Source organism: Lissotriton helveticus, chromosome 1_2 (genome assembly GCF_964261635.1).
Source record: "Lissotriton helveticus chromosome 1_2, aLisHel1.1, whole genome shotgun sequence".
NCBI lineage: Eukaryota > Metazoa > Chordata > Amphibia > Caudata > Salamandridae > Lissotriton > Lissotriton helveticus.
In genome coordinates, this window is record NC_136058.1 from 283,863,288 (window position 1) to 283,869,933 (window position 6,646).

A 6,646-nucleotide genomic window follows, 5' to 3' on the forward strand; every position below is an offset into this window, starting at 1 on the left:
TATTCATGGTTAACAAAAGATCTGGATAAATACTTTTGTTCTTATCTAAACTAAAATGGATTGTTGAATAGTCATATTGCATTAATTAAATGTTAATATTATTTTTTCATTAAGAAGCGAAGTTAACATTTACATTTGTTTTGTAGATATTGCTAACTATGTTAATGATTAGTAGATGTTGCCAGTTGATTTTGTAAACACAAACGAAAAAAACCATTCTTGTCGTTGTTTGCCGAAATTGCAAAATTTTACCTTATTTTGAAAGCCTGGAATTTTTTAGTCCATGTAACCTCCATTCTAGATTTGCTGCTAAATAGAATGCTTTGTGAGAAGTTGTCTCTCCAGACGTAAATAAATGATTACAACAAGCTTAAAGTTAAACAAAACAGACTTGCAGAGTGTAAAGTAGTGGGACCTGGGCCCACTCGCCAAAGTAACAGTGACACTAGTGACATGGGTACTTACCTAACTGACCACGAGTTAGAGCACCTGGTCCTTTTTAGGTTCCACCTCCACAGCAGTGCTTGTGAAATCTATTATTTATAATATAAACTTAAAAAAGGCCTTTCATCCTGAGCCTCTCTTTCTTGGCTTCTGTGCTTGCCACTTACTTTTCCTCCAATCTATTGGTTTTAGTATGTTTTCCTGCATTTACAAAGGCCTGTTCCTTGTCTGCTACTCATATCAGTTTCCGTGGTCAAAATACTGTTAACATCTGCTTTGGTGGCACTCTTTTTTCAGAAAGTTTTCCCTCTTTTCTGTTTTTTCGTCTTGGAACATATATATAGCATCTGGAGAAAGTGATTTGCCCAGAATCACTGGATGTTGCGATGCCGAGACGAAAACAGGGATCACCAGCTCTCGAGTCAGCAGCTCTGGCCGCTGCACCACATCCTCTCCACGCCCGTGTTACTTGTCAGGGGGGTCCTTCCTTTGTCCTTAGCGATGAGTAATGAAAACACCATTAAATTCATCACACAGTCCAAAGAGATGCATTACAGATGCTTGTATTTACAGGGTCTCCTGACTGGTGATACCTGTGTTGTATTTGTGTTTTTGAAGACAATTCTACTAGGGAGGGGCAGATAAATGACATGTCCAGCAGAACATCTGTCAAAAATATGAATAATGGTGCATTCTACGACACTTTTTTCATTATATATTGAAATGTCTGTGTCTACTGAAGGTCAAGGCACTCAGGGGCTTATTTACAAGCTCCTGTGTGCTGCCGGAAATTCACTTTCGGTTACGGTCCGGCAGCGCACACTGCAGGGCGATATCTACAAGGCTGTGTAAAGCCACCCTACGTGGCTTTTATCATGGCCTTGTAGATATGGACTAAGGCAACGCAGCGAAAGTTGCTGTGTTGCTTCACCATGCAATAGGGAGGCGTGCCATGGGCATTACGGTGGGTGTTCCCACATAACACCCATGGCATTGACTTACGAGAATTAAAAAACCTGGGAATACATCAAAAGGCTACACCTCCTAGGGGAGGTGTAAGTGAGGCGCAAAGAGGAGAAAAACCTTAATTTCTTCTCGCTTTTCCTGCACACTTAGAGGAAAAAAGCCTTTCATAATTGTCTTTGTGCAAGAAGGTGTCTCTTCCTGCACAAAAACAATCATCCCTGCAACGCAGGCACCCTTGCACTATGGTGCAAGGGTGCTTGCGTTAGTACATAGCAGTCCATTGTGCGGCAGCGAGGGGAAAAGAAAAGGATAGAAATGTACGTATCTCATAGATTACTGCTTCTGCCGGTCCTTTTCTTTTGACTCAAGGCAGCGCATTAAGATTGTTGGCGGCGCTGCCCTGCGCCAAAACCTCATAAATGAGGCTGTTAATTTGAACAGCTTGGCCACTTTTTATAGCTTATTGTCCTAAAGTTCCCCTCAAAATTCTCAACTCCCCCAACCTTGCATCTCCTGCCTCCACTAAAACATTAAGAAGTATATTTACATGGAAAGTGACGGAGAGCGGCGTTAGGATTCTTGGGTTAATGCCACGCTCCGCCACTTTTGGAAACGCAATAGTAACGTATTTACAGCAATACTCTGCAGCCCTGTGTTTCCCCACTGTCCTGGCGCAAATTACAGCTGCCTAGCCTCGACGCAGGCACCGTTGGAACGTAGTGCAAAGGTGACTGTGCAGGGGGAATGATTGCTTATGTGCAGAAAGGCATACCTTTCTGCACATAAACAATCATGCATGGCGTTTTGTTGTTTTTATATATGCTGCATAAAACAATATATATAGAAACAGCAAAAACGAGGTGATATAAAGCATTTCTCCTCATTACTCCATGTAAAGACTAGGGGGCAGACTTACAAGAACTGGAGCATCTCTGCATATTAGCAGAGATGCGCCAGTTAATTCGCATGACAGAAAAATAACCATGCTCCCCCATGGATGCGCCGCATTTACAATGCGGTGCACCATGGCGCAAGGATAAACAGATGTGTGACGCATCTTTTGTCGTAAAGGCAATGCATTGTTGGAGTTGTGTTGTAAGCACGACAAAACTCTAGCAATGGTCAGGAATGCCTATTCCCATCATGCTGCGTCAATCCTTAAACCTGCTTCAAGCAGGTGCAAGCTTTTGACGCAGTTATGTTAAAGCCGCACTTTTAGAGCGCACAGCTACCCCAAGAGGTGTCCCGGCGCTTTGACAAAGGGGCCAGAGGTCCAAAAAACACGAAGGCAAAAACACTGCCGTCACACAGGTTACACGGAAAAGAGCAAGGTCTTCAGCTCTTTCCTAAACGCTAGAAGGTTGTTAGCTTTGCGGAGGAGGAGAGGGAGTTCATTCCAAAGGCACGCTGCCACGAATTGGAAGGAGCGTCCTCCCATCCGGGCTCGTTTAACAATGGGCACCTCCACTGTAGCCAAGTCGGCTGAACGCAGCGTCCTCCGCGGTACATAGAAAGCAATACGCTTCTTGATGTAATTGGGACCGACAGAGTGAAGGGCTTTGAACGCCAGGGTAAGAATTTTAAACCTAATTCTTTTAGAAATAGGTAGCCAGTGCAGTCTGTTTAGAAGCAGAGAGGCACTGGCTCTCCTAGGCAGGCCGAATATGGCTCTGGCCGCCGAGTTTTGGACGATCTGTAGTCTAGCCAGGAGGTACTTGGGCAGACCAGCAAAAAGGGCGTTTGCGTAATCTAGCCGTGACCCTACTAGCGCCTGGACTACCGTCTTTCGATATTGCAGGGACAACAGTGGGAGGAATTTCCTCAGCATTTTAAGAATGCCGCAGCATTTCCCAGTTAGTCCGACAATATGAGGCCGGAAGGATAGGTCATCATCAAATACCACTCCCAGATTTTTCACTTGGGAGGATGACCTTTCAGGAGGGAACATATCCTGGGGCCACCACGACTTCCAGCTCGGGTCGGGGGCACAGCCAAAGAAAAGCAACTCAGACTTGTCCGAGTTGCATTTCAGGCTGTGCTGCTGGAACCACGCAAAGATTGCGCTCAGACAGTCATTGATCCTGCCGCCGTCAAAGGCCTCTCCTTTGCCACACGTGAACAAAAGCTGGGTGTCATCAGCATATGAGATGACCCGGGCCCCGAAAGCCTCCGCTACCATCGCCAGGGGAGCCATATAGATGTTAAAAATGGTGGGGCTCAGAATGGAACCTTGAGGAACCCCAACCTCTAGCGATGGCATTTCCGCGGAGAACGGCGGAGCCCAGATCACCTGACGGCGGCCTGATAGAAAAGATTGGAACCAGTCTAACACCGTCCCCCGCAATCCGATCTCCCTGAGTCTTAAAAGGAGACCCGCATGAGGGACGGTGTCGAAAGCCGCCGACAAGTCCAACATGATCAACATCGCCTTTCCCCCTCGATCGAGTGTCTCTCTGATGGCGTCGGTCACTTCCACAAGGGCTGTCTCCGTGCTATAGTTTGCACGGAAACCTGATTGAGAGTCATGGAGAGCGTTGTTATTCTCAATAAAGGTGGAAAGTGTATGCTGAACATGCTTCTCAACCACCTTCGCCAGAGCAGGGAGGAGGGAGATTGGTCTGTAGTTAGACGGTAGCAAAGGATCTAACAGAGGTTTTTTGATCAGCGGCAGGATGAGTGCGTGTTTCCATTCCCTTGGCACCACTCCCGAGCTCAAGGACAGATTGAGCAGGGGGTTCAGCAAGCTGTTTACTGCCGATGCCACCCTGCCCAAACACCTTGCAGGACAGGCGTCCAAGGGTGAGCCGGATTGAAGTCGAGACAGTAATTCCAGCGACGTTTCACAGGACAGTGATGGAAAAACCGATAACGTAGAGCCAGACTCAGCCTCTAAGAATGGTTCCCGCCTCCATGCACTGCCTGAGACGTCCGCCTCAGTGGCAGAAACCACGGGGGAGAAGGACTCTTGTATGGTATTAATTTTTGCAACAAAAAAGTCAGCCAACTGCCTTATCCACTCCTCAGAATGAGAATGCGGGAGGGCACCTACGGCAGGATCAACAAACTCTTTAACAATCCTAAAAAGTTCCCTACTTGTGTTGTCCGTCCGGTCAATTCTGTGCTCCAGATATTCCTTTTTAGCTTCCGAGATGTGTTTATGATACTGTTTTAACGCATCACGGTACTTTAATTTCTCCACTGGGTCGTATTTGCGACGCCAGATTCTTTCCATTTTTTTTGCAATCTTGGCGCATAGCCCGCAATGTGGAGGTAAACCACGGGGCAGAAACATGACAGGGGGCTATTCTAGTAGGCTTCATTGGAGCTAGCTCATCAAATCTTGAGTGCAGCCATTCCTGAAACAAGATCAAATCTGCCTCAGATTCCCTAAAAATTTACACGGGTGTAAGCAGAGAGCGTTCGACAGCATATCTGCTGTCACTAAATGAAACGCTCTAGACTGGTGGACCACCCCCTTCTGTGCTCTATGGCAGGTACTGGCCTCATAAGGGATGGCAAAATTTATCAGGAAGTGGTCAGACCAAAGGACTGGAAGTGGCGGGGACACCTCTAACGGCACCGTAGAGAAGATTAAATCTAGCGTATGGCCTTTAACATGGGTGGGGGTATCAATAAGAGGGGCAAGCCCCAGTAATACCGCAATATCCCGCAACTTGGAAGCATCAGCATCTGATAACGAGTCCATGTGTATGTTTAGATCTCCCAAAAGTAGACAATGTGGGGTCGTAAAAGTGACTCAGTGAAATCTTGTAGATTTCACTGTATCACTTTTACGAGACTTCCTTACGACCGAACGCCCACCCGGCATACATTATACCTTGGTGCATGTCGCCAGAGTGGTGTTTGATTTGTCGACGTCAGATCTCAAGCAGGGAGTGGCTGTAGTTCTTATATTTGCATATTTTCTGTGCAATGCCATCGACTTCTTTTCTTTATATTTCTGTGTTAAAATGTCAATTTTAACTTCTGTTAGTACCCTCAGATCTTTTACTCCTTCCCATTTTAATCAAAGTGAATATATAAATTATGACCATAATAAAAGTAGGTGTTACTTAGTCCAAGGGCGTGAAATTACAACTTTACATGTTAAGAATTTAGCTCTTTACTATTTGTCAAGCAGGGTCTTCTTAAAGAGGAGCCACCTGTTCATGGTTAATGAAAGATTTGGATATGTACTTTTGTTCTTATCTAAACTAAAACGGATTGCTGAAAAGTCATATTGCATTAATTAAATGTTAATATTCTCTGTTCATTAAGAAGCGGGGTTAACATTTACATTTGTTTTGTAGATATTGCTAACTATGTTAATGAATGGTAGATTTTGCCAGTTGATTTTGTAAACGCAAACGAAACCAGCCATTCTCGTCATTGTTTGCCGAAATTTCACAATTTTACCTTATTTTGAAAGCCTGGATTTTTTTAGTCCATGTAACCTCCATTCTAGATTTGCTGCTAAATAGAATGCTTTCTGAGAAGTTGTCTCTCCAGACGTAAATAAATGATTACAACAAGCTTAAAGTTAAACAAAACAGACTTGCAGAGTGTAAAGTAGTGGGCCCTGGGCCCACTCGCTAAAGTAACAGTGACACTAGTGACATGGGTACTTAGCTAACTGACCACGAGTTAGAGCACCTGGTCCTTTTTAGGTTCCACCTCCACAGCAGTGCTTGTGAAATCTATTGTTTATAATATAAACTTAAAAAAGGCCTTTCATCCCGAGCCTCTCTTTCTTGGCTTCTGTGCTTGCCACTTACTTTTCCTCCAATCTATTGGTTTTAGTATGTTTTCCTGCATTTACAAAGGCCCGTTCCTTGTCAGCTTCTCATATAAGTTTCCGTGGTCAAAATACTGTTAACATCTGCTTTGGTGGCACTCTTTTTTCAGAAAGATTTCCCTCTTTTCTGTTATTTCGTCTTGGAACATATATATAGCATCTGGAGAAAGTGATTTGCCCAGAATCACTGGATGTTGCGCTGCCGAGACGAAAACAGGGATCACCAGCTCTCGAGTCAGCAGCTCTGGTCGCTGCACCACATCCTCTCCACGCCCGTGTTACTTGTCAGGGTGGTCCTTCCTTTATCCTTAGCGATGAGTGATGAAAACACCATTAAATTAATCACACAGTCCAAACAGATGCATTACCGATGCTTGTATTTACAGGGTCTCCTGACTGGTGACACCTGTGTTGTATTTGTGTTTTTGAAGACAATTCTGC

At 44.8% G+C, this 6,646-nt stretch overlaps 1 non-coding gene across 1 annotated transcript; it reads left to right on the forward strand.

The window, feature by feature from the left end:
• The first annotated feature begins 5,519 nt into the window (after positions 1 to 5,519).
• Positions 5,520 to 5,574, forward strand: LOC144808181 (U7 small nuclear RNA). The gene has a single exon (XR_013606705.1). It is a non-coding gene; the product is annotated as a U7 small nuclear RNA (small nuclear RNA).
• Positions 5,575 to 6,646: the final 1,072 nt, after the last annotated feature.